This window comes from Schistocerca nitens, chromosome 2 (genome assembly GCF_023898315.1).
Source record: "Schistocerca nitens isolate TAMUIC-IGC-003100 chromosome 2, iqSchNite1.1, whole genome shotgun sequence".
Taxonomy (NCBI): domain Eukaryota; kingdom Metazoa; phylum Arthropoda; class Insecta; order Orthoptera; family Acrididae; genus Schistocerca; species Schistocerca nitens.
In genome coordinates, this window is record NC_064615.1 from 836,340,898 (window position 1) to 836,362,291 (window position 21,394).

The following is a 21,394-nucleotide window of genomic DNA, read 5'->3' on the forward strand; positions in this document are numbered from 1 at the left end:
TTAAAGAAATATGAACTTATTGCACGGCTGAAGGCCACAAACAAATTTTAAACAACGGTTGAAGACCTGAACAACAAGTCAGACAAACAATTTAAAATAAACCCTTTCCTTGTTATAAAAAATTTTTCCCTTAAAGAATACACACAGCTGAAGACCTTATTAAAAGGGGTTCACGTAAATCCTCGGCAGAAGGCCACACATAACACTTCGAACAACTAACGGCTTAGGGCCTGGATTACAAACAATTTCAGATAGAACAAATTTTAAGGAAAAAATATTTTTTTAAAATAAAATAATCTTCAAAATTTTAGTTTAACATGGCTGAAGGCCTTTATGAACACAGCCGAAAGCCTCGCACAATACTTCATACTAAAATGAAAATCACAATCTCAAACAAACAGAACAAGTGGTGCTCAGAAGTGTTCCAAGGGTCGGTCCGAGAAGGTGGCTCAAACATAAGGTCAGGTGAGACAGGCAGCTGAGAGTTGAAGTTAAATAATCAAAAAATGGCTCTGAGCACTATGGGACTTAACATCTATGGTCATCAGTCCACTAGAACTTAGAACTACTTAAACCTAACTAACCTAAGGACAGCACACAACACCCAGTCATTACGAGGCAGAGAAAATCCCTGACCCCGCCGGGAATCGAACCCGAGTTAAATAATCAGATGGCAAGCCAAACTAGGGATGGCCCAAGGGCCGACCAACAATTTAACCAATTCCCTTCCATCTGACCAATGGCACAATGATGGAAAATATCGGCCGAGGATGAGGACACGAACAGGACTACGTCTTTAGAAATTGGCGTTTAAAAGCAGCCAAGGGAACAATAACCACTCTAAGCAAATATGAACCAAACAGCTTAAAAGGCTGTCGAACTACGTGCTGTAACTGGGGCGTTAACGGCCACAAGGCAGAAAATACCGCTGGTGCACTTCACTGGCAAGTAACACTCAGTTTAATAATTAATCACAATATGGGAAGGTAACTGCAATTTTTCGCCAACCCCAACACATCATACATTGCTGCTAGCCCGAACGGCCCAGGGTGCAACAACCCGCAAAAGAATGAAGAGATGTCACAATAGTTGAGGCTTAATAACAGGTTAACTGATCACTCAACTTCAGCGTCCAGGTACAGTGGGTAACGAACTTTGTCGCTCTTGCAGCTAGAGCCTCACGGTCCGACAGCGCGTGCACGCCGCCAGCGGTCCCGGCCTGGCCTAACGCCGCAGAGAGTTCCTCGCTGCTCTGTCCCAACTGACTGACTACCACACACCAATATCCGGAAACACTAGTGGTCACAACATAGTAAGACAGTACTAGTATCGATAAGCGCTGCTGCTGCCTCTCAAGGAGGCAAGCCAGCGACTTCGTTACACCAGTAAGTAAGGAAGAAATAAGACACCACTCGATGTGACAAAATGACAAAGAACAAACGGCATGAACGTGAGACACACAGGGCTAACTACTCTTTAATGTTAACACCCAAGACATCATTTTTGTGAGAAGACCCCAGAAGTTATCAACATGAGCAGGCATTGATGGGAGAATATATGTTGTTAATGCATGCGAGATTTTTATGGTGGCTCTCCTTCGAATACTATTTTCTGGAGATGAGAACAAATAGGCAGTCTGGTCGCTTAACAGTAAATCTGGCAGTGGATGTTTATGGCTTGGAAGCCACGTGCAGCTACTAGGAAAGGAACATCTCGAAGCACTTTCGGTGGACAGAATGCTTGCCCCAAGAATTTCTCGCACCGGTGTGCAGACAATGCTTCCTGCCGAAGAGGCGCAAAAACTGCTTACCTGGATCTACCTGTTAGGCACCTCTAGCCACGGCAGGAGCAGGGACACGAGAGAAATTTGGGTCACTTGACCAACGCTTTTTCACGGTGCCGTAAACACACTTTATGAAGAGGGATGTCGACCATGAAAATTTGCGAGTTTCATGTTCACCGAGTTTCATGTTCATCGAGGGAGCCGTCGGGTGGTGGTGTCTCTCTACCTGCCCAGTTTCTGGGGAGAATCACGCCTTCGAAAAAATTTTATAATGGAGAGAAACATTTATGGCGGCTCATAAATACTCTATGTTGGGACACAAAAGGATTTCTCTTAGTTTAACCGAGGCCCCTGGTCGGACACACTGTAACGTTTGGGCCATCCAGATAATGTGTTAGAGCCAAACGGAAACTCAAAATATGCTGGCTAAAGTAGCCGCAGGAAAAAACAAGTCAGGAGCACAACGATGTACTCCTCTCTGGACCGTAATATGCGAGTCAGGGGTTGGCTGCTTCTCCAGGAAAGTCTCTACTGTAGTTCCTCAGACTAGCCTGGACATGTAGAAAGAACTAAGAAGAGGACCAACAGGTCCATACATTTTCGTATGTGACATAAGTTTAACCTCGATATGCCAAAGTGTTCCAGAAAGAAAGGGGTTTCAAAAGACGGACAGACAGACGGATGTAAAATGACGAAAATAGCAATTGTCACATACTCTCCCTTACTTGTATTATAAAACTTTACTTACTGCCAAATTTTATGATTCTAGGTCAACGGGAAGCACCCTATACGTTTTGTTGTGTGATTTAGGAGTATAAAAAATGTAACAAAATGTGACATAATTGGCTATCTTTTGATTGCAATGACTTAGAAGCTAACAAGTTTTACGCTACCAAGGAACCATAGACCTTAATATGTGACAAATTTGAACTCGATATGCCAAGCTGTTCCAGTGGCAATGGGTCTTAATAGACGGACAAACAGACAGACGGATCAAAAACGACAACAAAATATTTTTTTGTGTTATATGATTACAAATTAAGAATTTTCGGATTTTTTTTTCTTGTAAAACCTTGCTCCTTGCCTCATTTCGTGATTCTGGGTTAACCGAAAGCGCCCTACAGGTTTCGATGAGTGAGTTTTCGAGTATCAAAATGTGTGACACAAATGACCGTATCTTTTGATTGAAGTGGCTTAGAAGCTTAAAATGTTTACACCGTCAGGGGGCTACAGATCTTAATGCTAGTATGGGATATAAATTTAAAACTGGTGCGTCAACCTTTTCCTGAGAAAAAGGATTCTTAATAGTCGGATAGAAAGGCAGACTGACAGAAAACAAAGCGATCTTATGAATCTGTTTTCACTGACAGAGGCACAGAACCCTAAAAAAGGATAAGGAAGCTACATAAACCAAAGTTAATGAAGATTTAGTCAAATGTGGGAAAAGTAGTACTAAATCGACGACGAGCGTGCATCAGAGAAAGAGTTTGTGAGGAGTGCCCGAAGGAACTGTTACAGGACCTTTATTATTTTCTTTATACATATGGTGGACGGGGGGGGGGGAGGGGGGGGCAGCAGTCTGCAGTTGTTTGCTGTGGTGTACAGGCAGGTGTCGAAGTTGAGTAACTGCAGGATGATACAAACGATTTACACAAAATTTCTAGTTGGGGTGACGAAGGCAGCTGGCGCTAAACGCAAAAAATAAAAAAATGTAACTTAATGCGAATGAATACAAAAAAAACCGTAATATTCGGATGCAGCATTAGTAGCTTCCTGCTTTACAAAAATGGCTCTGAGCACTATGGGACTCAACTGCGGAGGTTATTAGTCCCCTAGAACTTAGAACTAGTTAAACCTAACTAACCTAAGGACATCACAAACATCCATGCCCGAGGCAGGATTCGAACCTGCGACCGTAGCGGTCTTGCGGTTCCAGACTGCAGCGCCTTTAACCGCACGGCCACTTCGGCCGGCCCCTGCTTTACACACTCACGTCGTTTAAAGACTGAAAGTAACGTTGTAGAGCGATATGAAATGGAACGGGCATGTGAGGGCAGTGATTGGGAGAATTTTGGGAAAATTTTGTTTCATATGTGAAGGAGACCAAGTATACTATGATACTGCGACATGTTATTGAGTACTGCTCGAGTGTTTGGCGCCAGCACAAGAACGGTTTAGAGGAATCCATCGAAAAAGTTCTGGAGCGGGCTGCTGCATTTGTTACCACTAGGTTCGAACAACATTACGGAGATGACTGGGGAACTCAAATGGCAATCCCTGAAGGTAAGGCGATATTATTTTCGAGGAAAGCTACTGAGAAAATCTAGAGAACCGGCATTTGAAGGTGACTGCAGAACGAATCTACTGACGCCAAGATACATTTCGCATAAGGACCACGAAGATAAAGATACTGGCAGTTAGGGCTCATACAGAGACGTACGGTATAGGCAGTCATTTTTCCCTCTCTCTGTTTGCGAGCGGAACAGGAAAGGTAATGACTAGTAGCGGTACAGGGTACCCATCCGTCAGGCACCGTACTGTGGCTTGAGGAGTAGGTGTAGATTGAATTGTCCCTGACGGATCTGTTACTGAAGTGACATCTAGTGTCTCGTTCACGTTCGAAGTCACTGAGTTGTCCTGTCCGTCCCAAAGTCTGGTTATGTTTCTCTACTGACAACACAATACTCTCCGACTCCTTTTGTGCCGGCGAGTGTTACTCTTGTGTCATATAATAATCAATTCCGCATTACATATGGGCGTCAGGATATTTTTTATTAGATAGTGTAGATTGAAGAAGACTACGGAAAAAAGAGTTTAAGGAGACCAGACAGCAGAGTTCATGAGTCTCGAAGAAGGCAAACCTATGTTCGTGGAATTTGGAGATTTACAAACAGCCCTTGACAATACAAAAGTGAATACCCTCTCCAAAATTCTAAAGATAGAGGGGGTAAAATACAGGGAGCGAAAAGTTATTTGAAACTTGTACAGAAACCAGGTTATAGTTTTAAGAACTGAAGCCCATGAAAAGGAAGCAGCAGTTAAGAAGGGGTGAGACAGGGTTGTAGGGTTTCCCCGATATTTAGTCTGCGCACTGTGCAAGCAGTAAATGAAATAAGAAGACATTTGGGAAGTGGGGAAATAGTGTTGGTGGTTTGCGTGATTCTGTCGGAGTAGCAAAGGACTTGCAAAAGCAGTTGAACGGAATGGAAGGTCTTGCAACGAGGCTACAAGCTGAATGCCAATAAAACTAATGGGATGCAGCGGAATTAAATCTCATGATGCTAGAGATTACAAAATGAGATAGTAAGAGTAGTTTGTAAGGTTTGCTATTTGGGACGCAAAATAACTGAAGATGGCCGAAGTACAGAGGATACAAAATGGAGTCTCGTTGCAGCGAGAAAAGTATTTCTGAAAAAGATGAATTTGTTAACACGGAATCTAAATTTATTTGTTAGGAAGTCTTCTCTGAAGATGTTTGTCCGGAGTGTAGCCTTCTGCGGAAGGTAAACGTGAAGAATAAACTGTCCAGGCGAGAACAGAGTGGAAGTGTTTGAAATGTGGTGCTACGGCAGAATGCTGAAGATGAAATGGAGAGAGCGGATGTTAATGCAGATGTAGCGAATCTAATTGAGGAAAACCGAAATTTGTGAAGCAACCTGAGTAAATGAAGAGATCTATCTACAAGCAGGTTCAGCCAGATTTATGTTGCAGTGGTCACGCAGAGATGCAGAGGTATGTACAGGTCACTCATGAAAATCTGCATCGAAGTAATAGCCTCACAACAACAACAACAACAACAACAGTAACAACTATATAAAACAGATAGTGGTAAATTCTGGATTACATATCGCAATATATAATACTTAATCGTAACACAGCAAATTCGTGGTTTTTATCTTATCAGAACGACAGGAGGCAGAGTATCTCAGTTCGATGTCCATCGCATTGCAATTGGAACATTATTTGAAGTACTCGGACTTAATGTATTACGGGGCTCCATTTGGTGTGCTCTGTCGTTGCTGATAGTTACTGACGGAAGTAAGTGCCACGCCATGAAGCACCAGTCCGATATTTATCAAACTTTGTGGAGAAGTTCAATATGTAGGAGATAGTAAATGAGTTTACTTCATTCCATCAGAAAATATGGCTTGGTGGCTCATTAATGTGCCGCCACGGCAGCTCAGTGTGTTTGGTCGGGGAACTGGTACCCTCTGTAAAAAAAAGGGAAAAAAGAAACAATAAAAAAACACGAGTGAAATTTTCAACGATGACCTTCAAGAGGTGGCATGCAGCATTCACATATACCTCACTGACAAGAAAAACAACGAAAAACCAGATAGGCAGAATAGGGAAAAATAATAAACTGCCACATTACAAAAACAAAGGTTCAAATGGCTCTGAGCACTATGGGACTTAACATCTGAGGTCATCAGTCCCCTAGGACTTAGAACTACTTAAACCTAACTAACCTAACGACATCACACACATCCATGCCGAGACATACGTCTATTTAGACTGTTTCCATTTCGTTTGTATGTAAATAGCAAGGGTACAAATAAATAATCACAATGCTGGGGATATGCAGTACCTGACACGCATGTGGCCATAAAAGAGATGAAGGTTGTCTAGGTGTGCTTATTATCTGGAATCTTTTGTGACAACGGCATTCTCAAAGTACGTTATTGAGGAAAACTGAGGAAAAACTTGCTACGAGGCTACTGACGTTATAACGATGTTCCTTTTACCTCTACTTTATCCTCACAAGCCCGTAAAGCCTAGAGGTTATACCGCAGACGATGCTCCGTGAGCCGAGAATAATGTTTCTCCGATATTGCTAGAGAATTTTTTTAGCTTTTACTTTGTGTGAACTCTAGGCAGGTACGGAACATGGATAAGGTCAGAGTTAGAAGCTGTAAAAAAACTGCTACGCCCTTAGACTATGGTTATACAGCGGAACGGTTTGCGTCTCTGGGGAAACATATTTTCCAATACATTGCAATTTATTGATTTACCTCGACGCCCGTAGTCTGTAGGCTTAGACAAACAGTGTACGGAGATAGCAGGTCACGAAGCAAAGTCTAAACAACACGCACAAAAGCGAAGTGAAAAAGTAAGCAAGTGACAAGAGTCGTACAGAAGAAAAATGTAGAGAAGGCACAGTCGAATTCACATTTCTGTTTGTGCACTTTCTTTTGTCGTTTATGTTGTGAAGTACGAAGGAATCGAGTAGGCCATGGGTATGTTCTCCAGGTTAACTTAGTTACATTTGACTCATTTACAAACTGCTATCACAATCTTAGAAATGTATATAACGTAATGTGCTTTCCAGTTGTGTTGTGATGGATTTATTGTGCCACACATCTGGAGCAGTTAACTTACACCAATTGCAAATGCTTCAAATTGCGGTCAGATAAATTAGTGCTCATGAATATGGTATTCTAAATCAATAAAAATGAAATAATTTGTAAGGTTATTATAACCGCTTTTATCTCCAGAATATGTTTGGACCACGCCAATATCAAAATTTTATTTTGAAATGTTTTAATGAGTGTAAACATTTTTCGCCAGAAAGCATAATTTAAAAGCAATATTTACCACTGTGGAGTTCAAAGCAACCTTCAGGGTTAGAACAGATTTACTTGCCGGTCGTCAAAATTTTGACGCACCTGCAAACACTTATTATTAATGCACTGAGGAGAAGTCTAGAAAATGTTGTTGTTGTTGTGGTCTTCAGTCCTGAGACTGGTTTGATGCAGCTCTCCATGCTACTCTATCCTGTGCAAGCCTCTTCATCTCCCAGTACCTACTGCAACCTACATCCTTCTGAATCTGCTTAGTGTATGCATCTCTTGGTCTCCCCCTACGATTTTTACCCTCCACGCTGCCCTCCAATACTAAATTGGTGATCCCTTGATGCCTCAGAACATGTCCTACCAACCGATCCCTTCTTCTGGTCAAGTTGTGCCACAAACTCCTCTTCTCCCCAATCCTGTTCAGTACCTCCTCATTAGTTATGTGATCTACCCATCTAATCTTCAGCATTCTTCTGTAGCACCACATTTCGAAAGCTTCTATTCTCTTCTTGTCCAAACTATTTATCGTCCATGTTTCACTTCCATACATGGCTACACTCCATACAAATACTTTCAGAAAAGACTTCCTGACACTTAAATCTATACTCGATGTTAACAAATTTCTCTTCTTCAGAAACGCTTTCCTTGCCATTGACAGTCTACATTTTATATCCTCTCTACTTCGACCATCATCAGTTATTTTGCTCCCCAAATAGCAAAACTCCTTTACTACTTTAAGTGTCTCATTTCCTAATCTAATACCCTCAACATCACCCGACTTAATTCGACTACATTCCATTATCCTCGTTTTGCTTTTGTTGATGTTCATCTTATATCCTCCCTTCAAGACACCATCCATTCCATTCAACTGCTCTTCCAAGTCCTTTGCTGTCTCTGACAGAATTACAATGTCATCGGCGAACCTCAAAGTTTTTATTTCTTCTCCATGGATTTTAATACCTACTCCGAATTTTTCTTTTGTTTCCTTTACTGCTTGCTCAATATACAGATTGAATAACATCGGGGAGAGGCTACAACCCTGTCTTACTCCCTTCCCAACCACTGCTCCCCTTTCATGTCCCTCGACTCTTATAACTGCCATCTGGTTTCTGTACAATTTGTAAATAGCCTTTCGCTCCCTGTATTTTACCCCTGCCACCTTTAGAATTTGAAAGAGAGTATTCCAGTCAACATTGTCAAAAGCTTTCTCTAAGTCTACAAATGCTAGAAACGTAGGTTTGCCTTTCCTTAATCTTTCTTCTAAGATAAGTCGTAAGGTCAGTATTGCCTCACGTGTCCCAGTATTTCTACGGAATCCAAACTGATCTTCCCCGAGGTCGGCTTCTACTAGTTTTTCCATTCGTCTGTAAAGAATTCGTGTTAGTATTTTGCAGCTGTGGCTTATTAAACTGATTGTTCGGTAATTCTCACATCTGTCAACACCTGCTTTCTTTGGGATTGGAATTATTATATTCTTCTTGAAGTCTGAGGGTATTTCGCCTGTTTCATACATCTTGCTCACCAGATGGTAGAGTTTTGTCAGGACTGGCTCTCCCAAGGCCGTCAGTAGTTCCAATGGAATGTTGTCTACTCCGGGGGCCTTGTTTCGACTCAGGTCTTTCAGTGCTCTGTCAAACTCTTCACGCAGTATCGTATCTCCCATTTCATCTTCATCTACATCCTCTTCCATTTCCATAATATTGTCCTCAAGTACATCGCCCTTGTATAGACCCTCTATATACTCCTTCCACCTTTCTGCTTTCCCTTCTTTGCTTAGAACTGGGTTTCCATCTGAGCTCTTGATGTTCATACAAGTGGTTCTCTTATCTCCAAAGGTCTCTTTAATTTTCCTGTAGGCAGTATCTATCTTACCCCTAGTAAGATAAGCCTCTACATCCTTACATTTGTCCTCTAGCCATCCCTGCTTAGCCATTTTGCACTTCCTGTCGATCTCATTTTTGAGACGTTTGTATTCCTTTTTGCCTGCTTCATTTACTGCATTTTTATATTTTCTCCTTTCATCAATTAAATTCAATATTTCTTCTGTTACCCAAGGATTTCTACTAGCCCTCGTCTTTTTACCTACTTGATCCTCTGCTGCCTTCACTACTTCATCCCTCAAAGCTACCCATTCTTCTTCTACTGTATTTCTTTCCCCCATTCCTGTCAATTGTTCCCTTATGCTCTCCCTGAAACTCTGTACAACCTCTGGTTCTTTCAGTTTATCCAGGTCCCATCTCCTTAAATTCCCACCTTTTTGCAGTTTCTTCAGTTTTAATCTACAGGTCATAACCAATAGATTGTGGTCAGAGTCCACATCTGCCCCTGGAAATGTCTTACAATTTAAAACCTGGTTCCTAAATCTCTGTCTTACCATTATATAATCTATCTGATACCTTTTAGTATCTCCAGGGTTCTTCCATGTATACAACCTTCTATCATGATTCTTAAACCAAGTGTTAGCTATGATTAAATTGTGCTCTGTGCAAAATTCTACCAGGCGGCTTCCTCTTTCATTTCTTAGCCCCAATCCATATTCACCTACTACGTTTCCTTCTCTCCCTTTTCCTACACTGGAATTCCAGTCACCCATAACTATTAAATTTTCGTCTCCCTTCACAATCTGAATAATTTCTTTTATTTCATCATACATTTCTTCAATTTCTTCGTCATCTGCAGAGCTAGTTGGCATATAAACTTGTACTACTGTAGTAGGTGTGGGCTTCGTATCTATCTTGGCCACAATAATGCGTTCACTAAGCTGTTTGTAGTAGCTTACCCGCGTTCCTATTTTCCTATTCATTATTAAACCTACTCCTGCATTACCCCTATTTGACTTTGTGTTTATAACCCTGTAGTCACCTGACCAGAAGTCTTGTTCCTCCTGCCACCGAACTTCACTAATTCCCACTATATCTAAGTTTAACCTATCCATTTCCCTTTTCAAATTTTCTAACCTACCTACCCGATTAAGGGACCTGACATTCCACGCTCCGATCCGTAGAACGCCAGTTTTCTTTCTCCTGATAACGACATCCTCTTGAGTAGTCCCCGCCCGGAGATCCGAATGGGGGACTATTTTACCTCCGGAATATTTTACCCAAGAGGACGCCATCATCATTTAATCATACAGTAAAGCTGCATGCCCTCGGGAAAAATTACGGCCGTAGTTTCCCCTTGCTTTCAGCCGTTCGCAGTACCAGCACAGCAAGGCCGTTTTGGTTATTGTTACAAGGCCAGATCAGTCAATCATCCAGACTGTTGCCCTTGCAGCTACTGAAAAGGCTGCTGCCCCTCTTCAGGAACCACACGTTTGTCTGGCCTCTCAACAGATACCCCTCCGTTGTGGTTGTACCTACGGTACGGCTATCTGTATCGATGAGGCACGCAAGCCTCCCCACCAACGGCAAGGTCCATGGTTCATGGGGGGGGTGTCTAGAAAATATGATTTATGAAAAGGGCAACACAGCTTACATCAACTTAACAGATGGAGAGTTAGTGAGCAGAGGCGATAGACATGCATAGAAAAAGCGAGGGACCATTAATCTAATACGTAACAACACCGTGAGAAGATCTCGTATGAAGGGCAAACTCTCAACCCTTATTTGAGAGACTGTTATTGACGCGGCAGAAACCGTTTTCTCCTGGATACGATAGTACTACTTTTACGGGAGTTTTACACACTTACCTCTATTACAGTGTGGTCAGACTGACGCATACAGAATTGCCTACTGATTTACCTCACCTGATTAACAATCGGTAAGAGACACGGGAAATAAGTTATCTGATCTGGTTTCCAAAACATATGGAGCAGGAGACTTATCTAACGACTTGTTAAGCGATAAAATCATAGGTGGAAAAACTCTACGATACTCAGTCTGGTACACTTTTTAATTGCATGTAGAGAATATAAAAACAGAGAAAGCCTGTACTGTACCAATGTCAGTTTTGTTTAAAAAGTAATGCAAAAAGAGACAGTTTAGACCTGCGTTCTTGGTACTCAGAGGAATAGAGAAAAATGTACTCTTCATGACTTTTGTAGACCTAGAGCGTTCGAAACTATGTGTTGGGATTAAATTTAAAATTTTTTTAGAATAATCTGGATGAATAGAGAGACAAATAATATGATGTAACAAACACCTGAGTGGGTGTAATAGAGGTGAAAAAAAAAGAAGTTCCAGTGAATGATAGTTGCACCTTCTGCTTAATTCTTAAGCCTAAGAGGCTCAAGAGGATGTAAAGAAATTTTCAGACCATATACAAAAATGCTAGGGAGACGGATAACAATGTGAAGACTGGAAAACAGTTGCCTTTCTAGCGGGAAGTGAGGAAGGTAAAGAACTACATGCACGATAAAAATCGTAAATAAAGCACCAGTAAGACGAACCTGGTAACCATCAAAATTGGGAAAGGCAAAGGTGGAGAAATAAAATAACTATGGCACTTATCATAACGACTTTGCGTCGACGGAAAGCTTCGGTTTGTTTCCCGTTACAAAGTGATTTTTAAAGCGAAATCTTACGAGCTTATTCTACAAGGTGGTCTCAGATTACTCTACTGCGATATTTATTTTAGTCGATATGTATTAAAAGGGACAGTGAAACACTAAGAATAACCAGTATTCCACGTGCGACAGCACCATTCTGGCACGCACTGACTGCTAGCACTGTGCATCAGCGCTGCTCAGTCAGTGGTCGACTCATAGTTTTTACTGTCGTTGATAATACATATCGACAAAAAATATCGAATTTGACTAATACTGGGACCGCTCTATCAGATGAGCATATTAAGTCACACCTTAAAAATCGGTTTTCTTGAAACAGGAAACAAATCTCCGCTCTCTGTCGACACTGGAAGTCGCACGAATAACATGATGAGTCATATTTGTTTGTCCTGACTCCAGCCACACATTGCACACATTACAAACACAGTTTCAGATATCTGACGAGACACCGGAGAAAGTGCACCTGACAACTTATACAGGGTGAGTCACTAACTATTGCCACCAGGAATAGCTCCGAAAGTATGATAGGAGCTGAAAAGTTTGTGGGACAAAAGTAGCATGGGGCAACGGGGCCCATAATATGACGTGTCTCCAAAGACACTTGTTGTGACGGACTCCGTCTATTTTTTTTCTTTTCTTCCAATAAAACGAGCCACTGTTTTAATGTTATTAGGAGTGGGACACGAATGAATCGCCTCTCTGCGGCTCTGATCTGTTCTAATCCTCTTACTAGAAACAATATGGCCTAAAAAGGAAATTTGAGGCTGAGCAAATTTTATCTTCGGAAGTGTAACGGTAAAGTCCGTCTTTTTGAACCGCTGAGGCAAGTTCTCAACGTGGCCGTCATGGTCTTGGAAATTCTCCCTAAAAACTGCTAAATAATAATGATACACACTCAAATTTAAGATCAGAGAACACACTATCCAGGATACCGGACAGCACTGGTGCTATTATAGACAGTCCACAAGGAACTCTATCATAAAGTGGCCAATCAGTAGCAAAGGCCGTGGTGTATTTGGACTCCTCAGCAAGTGGTATTTGGTAATGGACAAGATTTAGATCGAGCGTCATAAAAACCTTTGCCCTTTGTAACCATGAAAAGCACGAACGCAAATCTGGAAGGGGTATAGATTGTTAGGGGCGAGTAATCAACAACAGGACGCACTCCCCCTGTGGCTTGGGCACTACAAATATTCGAGAGGAGTATAGGATTTGGATGACCTAATAACTCCCTCCCATAGCATTTCATCGATTGTGAGCCGGAACACTTTCATTCAAGGTGGTGACAACCTGTATGGGAGATGCCTTACAGGGCCATTATCCGTTAATTTTATTTTATACTCGGCTTCCTCAACCTTGCCTAAGCTATCAGTGAGTACATCACTAAATTATCGACAAAACTAGACAATCTGCCGCCTCTGTTCTAACAGAAAATGTGTGAGATCATATATGATGACATCAGCATCTAATGAACTGAACTAATTACCAATTTCCAGTGGTCTACACTGCCATTCATTACATGTTTACAACACTTTAAACTCTTTTGGAAGGCAAACTTAAAATAAAAGGTTCCCTTACTCCACTGGGGACCTAACCCACATTAAATCTACCCCGATTGTAGCTGACACAGATTATGAGCCACTTTGACTGGGAATTTCCATGTAAAATCACCAATGCGAATCTTAATCTTAATCGACGACAATATCTACTTTTGTTCAGAATTGGCTAGCTGACAGGACTCAATTCCACCTGACATATTGGACAACTTTGAGTGCTCTGGATGAATTAACACGAACTCCTTAATTAGGGAGACAGAGTTACCGGTATCGAGAAGTGCACAAAGAGGCTCCTTGTTTATAGACATACACACAAAAGGAACATGAGCCAATGAGCCATCGGGATCGCCACAATTCTTGTACAAAACGCCCTTCTTTGCGATCCCTACTTAAGATACAGTCTTTAAGGCTTGGCTGCCCTATACAATACTTCTCAATATGCCCACTTCTCTTACACTTAAAGCTCCTTACTGCAGATGACACCAGCTGCTGGCTGGGATCACTATTTGCTGTTCCTTGCAACCTAAGGGTAAATCCCTTTTCCTGCCCCTGGTCAGCTTATTTACAGCTTGCATACAGCTTATCAACTCTGATAATTGGCGAAAATCTTGTGGCCACTTGCAAAACAATGCTCTAGAAGCTATCATTGGATCGCATTCCTTGCAAAATGTCTTCAGCTATTTTCCCTTCGCAATAATTCAAACACAACGTTCTAGCACTATCTTTAATCCTTCTGACGAAGCACTCTATGGTTCATCAAAATGCTACATCGCAAAATAGCATTTGACCACAAGCTCATATCGGGTCTGCGCGGCCAACTAAGATCAACTCATTAAATGCAGTGGACGACAGTCTATGACGCAACGTGTCTATCAAAGCCCTGCACCAATCACCCTTCACTACACGACCCAGTAACTGCTAACAGTGTTCCGCATTTAATTCAGAAATGTCTCCTCTATCTTGCGGTTCCAACAAGAACTTAAATGCCCTGAGTATCTCATCGGCTGAGTTTAATGACAACATCCTGACTCCCGCAAGAATCCCTCTAACAGATTGGGTAACTTAACAAACAAGTCAGGCATCACTATGGAAGGGGATCCATAAGGCGTTGGCTCTGGAGTTGGAACCAGCAATTCATTTAGTCCTTCACGAAATGCCTTTCCCACTGTGTCGGAGTCTGGTGCTACATAGATACTGCGTTCTCCCAACATAACGCATAACCGGGGTTTAATTCCGTTTACTTGGGAGTCAGACGGCTCACTAACTTCAAAAAAGGAAGCTATTGATTGTAATTCCGCTAACACAAGTTAAATGCTGGAAACAACCTCAATCACCTGCCCGCCTGCAAATCCGGTGGGGCCACTGGGAGGACGATAACCTCCCGTAGACAGCGCGCTAAGTTGGCCACAGTGCCCGATGTATCAGTTCCGTGAATGTTTCAGTCATAAACTAATTCTCCCTTTCGCTGTTCTGCAACCCCAAACACCTCTTTGGGAGCCACGACCACGATGAAACACACCCACAACTAGTAATATTTGCTAAACTGAACACACACATCTGCATGTCAAACAATATTAATAATTTCACAGCAATATTAATCCACCCAAACCTTACTGACTGCTACGAATGTATTACAGTTTCAGTGAGTGGAACGGCTAGGTTGAACTGGGTGTGACATTCATTTCAGACAAGATACATTTATTACAATATTAAAAGCCAACAAACATTTCGTTAAAGTATTTTTAAAAATTCCCACTAACAATATCTGTGTAAGAATTTTAAAATCTCAGCGTTCCTAGCAAGTTCATTGTAACGAACCCTCAAGCAATAAGAGTAATATTGATAATAATAATAATAGTAATAATAATAATAATAATAATAATTTGAAAGCACATCACATAATTTATCACACAATAATATCAACAATAAGGCAGAAGCTGGGAATGCTTAATTACAAATAAACTCATGCTCATAAATTAAGGATAACTGCAGAATGTGGTGACACACAACGCGGCACTACAGAAAACTGGCGCTAATAGCATAGGCACATAGGGAACACTCACGACACAGATCTGTAAGTCCACGGTATTGGTGGTAAGTTGAGAAAACCGTCCTGAAACACATGTGCTACAAAACTCCACTGTTTCCTGCGCGTGTACACCGACATCAATGTGGGATATGATCACCATGCACACGTACACAGGTAGCACAGCGGGTTGGCATACTCTGGATCAGGTGGTCGAGCAGCTGCTGGGCACTGTGTGTCTGGAGACAACTGTTCCAGTGGATGCGGTAAGGTCCCGAGCAAGGCTACCTGCAGTACTCCGTAGCCATCTGTGGGCACTGATGGTGAGATATTGATCTTCTTGTGGTGTTGTACAAAGTGGACGTCACGTTCTGTAGCGCCTGGGCACGTTTCCTGTCTGCTGGAATCGTTGCCATAATCTTGAGATCACACTTTGTACTACGACCTGCTGTGTTTAACCAGCCTCCAGTCGCCCTAGTAATCGATTCCTCATAACGTCATCAATATGTGTTCTTTGAGCCATTTTCAACACGCAGTCACCATTAGCACGTCTGGAAACGTCTGGAAGCGTACTCGCTGCATCGCACTCTGACATGCACCAACACACCTCTGCGTATGTCGACTGCTTCCAGCGCCACCGTGCGACGACCGCAGGTCAAATGCACCGCATGGTTATACCGCGAGGTGATTTAAACCCGCAAACCGCACACCAGAGCGTTGTCTCACCATGTATCAGCATTATCCTTAATTTATGAGCATGAGTGTAGTTTCTCACACAATTACAACAATGTAGAAGTTCAGACACTTACTTCCAACCAAAAGAAGCCCTGATATAAAATTTACAAGCTTACACACAACATAAATTATTTTGAGAATGCACTCCTTCCGCCACAGAAATGTTTTAACTGAACAGTGCATTGCCATTTAATCAATTTTTTAAGAACGTGCCTGCACAACTATTCTGCAAGGCACACTGGTAACTCTACCTGTCTAATTTACAAATGAGAAAACACTACAACTCAACACCATTCACAGTTGTCAAAATTTGTTCTTCCACAGTAAGTTCTAGCATTTCTAACCCAACCAACATTACTTGCTTCATGATACTATCGGCCTCTCTTTACGTGCCATAATCAGCACAGCGGCTGTACAAATACATCAGCTATGTTGTTGAGCGGCGCCAAACAAATTTAAGTCTCAGCAACAAGCTCTCTTGTCCAAAGGCACAACTAATATACGAATGACAAGTGTCACTGTTACCGATACCGACCAAATCGACTACATGCGTCGATGTAGCAAACGGCGTACTGCAGGAAGAGCAAGGCGAAGTTGACGCTTCTGGCTTGCAGACTCCATCCACGCAGCAGCTCCCGTGGTGTAGCCGCAGCTGCAAGCTGGCGGCGATCGCACTGCAGCATGTATACAGTACTGGCCATTAAGATTGCTGCACCAAGAAGAAATGCAGATAATAAACGGCTATTCATTGGACAAATATATTATACTAGAAATGACACGTGATTACATTTTTAGGCAATTTTGGTGCATAGATCCAGAGAAATCAGTACCCAGAACAACCACCTCTGGCCGTAATAACGGCCTCGATACGCTTGGGCATTGAGTCAAACAGAGCTTGGATGGCGTGTGCAGGTACAGCTGCCCATGCAGCTTCAACACGATACCACAGTTAATTAACAGTAGTGACTGGCGTATTGTGACGAGCCAGTTGGTCGGCCACCATTGACTAGACGTTTTCAATTGGTGAGAGATCTGGAGAATGTGCTGGCCAGGGCATCAGTCCAACATTTTCTGTATCCAGAAAGGCCCGTACAGGACCTGCAACATGCGGTCGTGCATTATCCTGCTGAAATGTAGGGTTTCGCAGGAATCGAATGAACGGTAGAGCCACGAGTCGTAACACATCTGAAATGTAACGTCCACTTTCAAAGTGCCGCCAATGCGAACAAGAGGTGACCGAGACGCCGGATGATACTCCAGTATGGCGATGACGAATACACGCTTCCAATGTGCGTTAACCGCGATGTCGCCAAACACGGATGCGACCATCATGAGGCTGTAAACAGAACCTGGATCCATCCGAAAAAATGACGTTTTGGCATTCGTGCACCCAGGTTCGTCGTTGAGTACACCATCGCAGGCGCCCCTGACTGTGATGCAGCGTCAAGGGTAACCGGAGCCATGGTACCGAGCTTATAGTCCATGCTGCTGCAAACGTCGTCGAACTGTTCGTGCAGATGGTTGTTGTCTTGCAAACGTCCCCATCTGTTGACTCAGGGATCGATACGTGGCTGCACGATCCGTTGCAGCCATCCGGATAATATGCCTGCCATCTCGACTGCTAGTGATACGAGGCCGTTGGGATCGAGCACGGCGTTCCGTATTACCCTCCTGAACTCATCGATTCCATATTCTGCTAAAGTCATTGGATCTCGACCAACGCGAGCAGCATTGTCGCGATACGATAAACTGCAATCGCGTTAGGCTACAATCCGACCTTTATCAAAGTCGGAAACGTGATGGTACGCATTTCTCCTCCTTACACGAGGCATCACAACAACGTTTCATCAGGCAATGCCGGTCAACTGCTATTTGTGTGTGAGAAATCGGTTGGAGCTTTCCTCATGTCAGCACGTTGTAGGTGTCGCCAACGGCGCCAACCCTGTGTGAATGCTCTGAAAAGCTAATCATTTGCATATCAAAGCATCTTCTTCCTGTCGGTTAAATTTCGCGTCTCCAGCACGTCATCTTCGTGGTGTAGCAATTTTAATGGCCTGTAGTGTATGTATATGTACACACTGAAACGCCAAAGAAAGTGGTATAGGCATGCGTATTCAAATGCGCGTTGCCTGGGGAAAAGTAGAGGGAACATCCATCATGCTACATGGGACGATCGCGGCCAGTGATCGAGTCTGCACCGTTCCGTGGCGAGCAGCAGGCCTGTGAATAAGGGAAGTCGCTGAACCTGCCGCTGTCCACGTTCGACAGTTGCACGGCATGATCGATATGTACGACTTTTGAGTCAAAGAAATGACGGGCGGAGTGCTCCGGAACTGAATTCGGCGTTCGAAGACGTTCCAGGACGTCGTGTATCGACTGTTAGAAGACTATTGCATGATGCGAATCTCCATTGTCAGTGACCATGGCGAACACCACCTCATTACAGATGGGATAGAAAAGATGCAGAATGGACGCCCAAGTATTGGCGTCGGATATTTTTTATGGGCGAAGGTCGGATCTGTTTGTACTGTGATAACCGTAGACAACCTGTCTGGAGACAACCCCGTAATTTCGAATACCTGCAATACCGTGTCCCAAACGTGAAACAAAGTAGTGGAACAATGATGTTCTTGGGTGGCATTACATGGAGCCACCGTATACCTCTCGTGTTTGTTGAGGGTAATTTCACAGGTCCACGGTAGAGGGCAGAAATTATGTAATCAACTGTGTAGCCAATTTGGTGACAATTTCATCTTGATAGATAATAACACGTTCCTTCAGTATTCTAGGTTCACCAGAATGGAATGACCTGCCTGTTCTCCGGACATGAAATGAATGGATGTGTGAGATCGACTGAAACGAGCCGTTTTTGGACGTCAGCAACAGCTGCGTGCTCTTCGCGACTTATGCAGGTTCGCCATTGAAGGGTGGGACAATTTGGACCTGCGCTGGCTTGATGATCTCATCGATGGTATGCCACGACGGATTCAAGCCTACATCCGGCCAAGGGAACGTTCCACGACGCATCGACCTTGGTCAGGTGTGCAGTGAAGAACCTTTCTGGAAACAGCCGATGGCCGGCCGTTGTGGCCGAGCGGTTCTAGTTGCTTCCGTCCGGAACCGCGCTGCTGCAACGGTCGCAGGTTCGAATCCCGCCTCGGGCATGAATGTGTGTGATGTCCTTAGGTTAGTTAGGCTTAAGTAGCTCTAAATCTATGGGACTGATGACCTCAGATGTTAAGTCCCATAGAACTCAGTGCCATTTGAACCAAACAGACGGTGTTGTCGTTACACAGTTCTTTTTTAATTTTCTTCTTGTTTTTGTGGTCTGGACACATTGTAAGTGAATGTATACGTATTCCTCGGAGCCATTTTTGTTTTCTGTGTCATGAATTTCAAAATAACGAGGTGATGGAAAACTTTTATTGATGTTTGTGCATATCGCTTAATATAATGTTTCTGTCAAGTGGAACTAATGCACCAACGGGAAGACATGGAAATATTATTGGAAAGAATCAAGACTGATATAAAAGTTATGGTGTGTTACAATGAAATAAGGCGGAAGAATGAAGAAATCAATTGTGAGTAAGGTAACCTGGGACAATGTTGACAAAGCGACGGAGATATTGGTTTTATGTTGGGAAGGAAGAAGACTAGAGGCTGCTTAGATAAGTGAAATATAATCGTCCACTACATCTACATCTACATTTACATCCATACTCCGCAAGCCACCTGACGGTGTGTGGCGGAGGGTACCTTGAGTACCACTATCGGTTCTCCCTTCTATTCCAGTCTCGTATTGTTCGTGGAAAGAAGGATTGTCGGTATGCCTCTGTGTGGGCTCTAATCTCTCAGACTTTTTTCACGATTACTAAGTGATCCTGTAACAAAGCGCGCTGCTCTCCGTTGGATCTTCTCTATCTCTTCTATCAACGCTATCTGGTAATGATCCCACACTGCTGAGCAGTATTCAAGCAGTGGGCGAAAAAGTGTACTGTAACCTACTTCCTTTGTTTTCGGATTGCATTTCCTTAGGATTCTTCCAATGAATCGCAGTCCGGCATCAACTTTATATGATCATTCCATTTTAAATCACTCCTAATGCGTACTCCCAGATAATTTATGGAATTAACTGCTTCCAGTTGCTGACCTGCTATATTGTAGCTAAATGATAAGGGATCTTTCTTTATATGTATTCGCAGCACATTACACTTGTCTACATTGAGATTCAGTTGCCATTCCCTGCACCATGCGTCAATTCGCTGCAGATCCTCCTGCATTTGAGTACAATTTTCCATTGTTACAACCTCTCGATGTACCACAGCATCATCCGCAAAGAGGCTCAGTGAACTTCCGATGTCACCCACAAGGTCATTTATCTATAGTGGGAAAGCAACGGTCCTGGGACACCCCCCTGCGGCACACCTGAAATGATTCTTACTTCGGAAGGCTTCTCTCCATTGAGAATAACATGCTGCGTTCTGTTATCTAGGAACTCTTCAATCCAATCACACAATTGATCTGATAGTCCATATGCTCTTACTTTGATGATTAAACGACTGTGGGGAACTGTATCGAACGCCTTGTGGAAGTCAAGAAACACGGCATCTACCTGTGAACCCGTGTCTATGGCCCTCTGAGTCTCGTGGACGAATAGCGCGAGCTGGGTTTCACACGACCGTCTTTTTCGAAACCCATGCTGGTTCCTACAGAGGAGATTTCTAGTCTCCAGAAAAATTATTATGCTCGAACATAATACGTGTTCCAAAATTCTACAACTGATCGACGTTAGAGATATAGGTCTATAGTTCTGCACATCTGTTCGACGTCCCTTCTTGAAAACGGTGATGACCTGTGCCCTTTTCCAAACGTTAGGAACGCTACGCTCTTCTAGAGAGCTACGGTACACCGCTGCAAGAAGGGAGGCAAGTTCCTTCGCGTACTCTGTGTAAAATCGAACTGGTATCCCATCAGGTCCAGCGGCCTTTTCTATTTTGAGCGATTTTAATTGTTTCTCTATCCCTGTGTCGTCCGTCTATTTCGATATCTACCATTTTGTCATTTGTACGACAATCTAGAGAACGAACCACAGTGCAGTCTTCCTCTGTGAAACAGCTTTGGAAAAAGACGTTTAGTAATTCGGCCTTTAGTGTGTCATCCTCTGTTTCAGTGCCAGTTTGGTCACAGAGTGTCTGGACATCCGGCCAGAGGAACGCT